General features: G+C 59.1%; 1 protein-coding gene across 1 annotated transcript in view; it reads right to left on the reverse strand.

Annotated features, from left to right (window-relative positions):
* The window catches only part of BCAT1 (branched chain amino-acid transaminase 1, cytosolic), an 89,946-nt gene that overhangs the window by 54,782 nt on the left and 34,805 nt on the right, over positions 1 to 359 (reverse strand). The window lies entirely within an intron of this gene.

Here is a 359-nt window from a genome sequence, read left to right on the forward strand (position 1 = left end):
ACCGGCTGCCACCGGGGCTGCCACCCCCAGGGGCCTTGCGCAAGGATAAGACGCAAGGAACCACACAGCATCCCAGAGAAAGGAGCCTCCGCCCGCCTGGTCCCTCTTCGGGCGGGAAAAGCAAAGCCCTAATCCCAGCCACTGAGTCTCTGGCAGGGGCGCAAGAGTTCGTGCCAGCGGGAGCGCCTGGAGTGCCTTTCGGAGTGCAGGCACTTCACGAGCATCCTTATTTATTAAACTACCCCTGGGTGAGCGGCCCGAACGCCCCTCGACTATGGCAAAGGCAACCTCGAGGAAATATATTTACATAGGGCAAATTTCCCGTTGGCAAACAGACAAAAGGCAGTCCTGTCCCATCC

This window comes from Myotis brandtii, unplaced genomic scaffold (genome assembly GCF_000412655.1).
Source record: "Myotis brandtii unplaced genomic scaffold, ASM41265v1 scaffold358, whole genome shotgun sequence".
Lineage (NCBI taxonomy): Eukaryota > Metazoa > Chordata > Mammalia > Chiroptera > Vespertilionidae > Myotis > Myotis brandtii.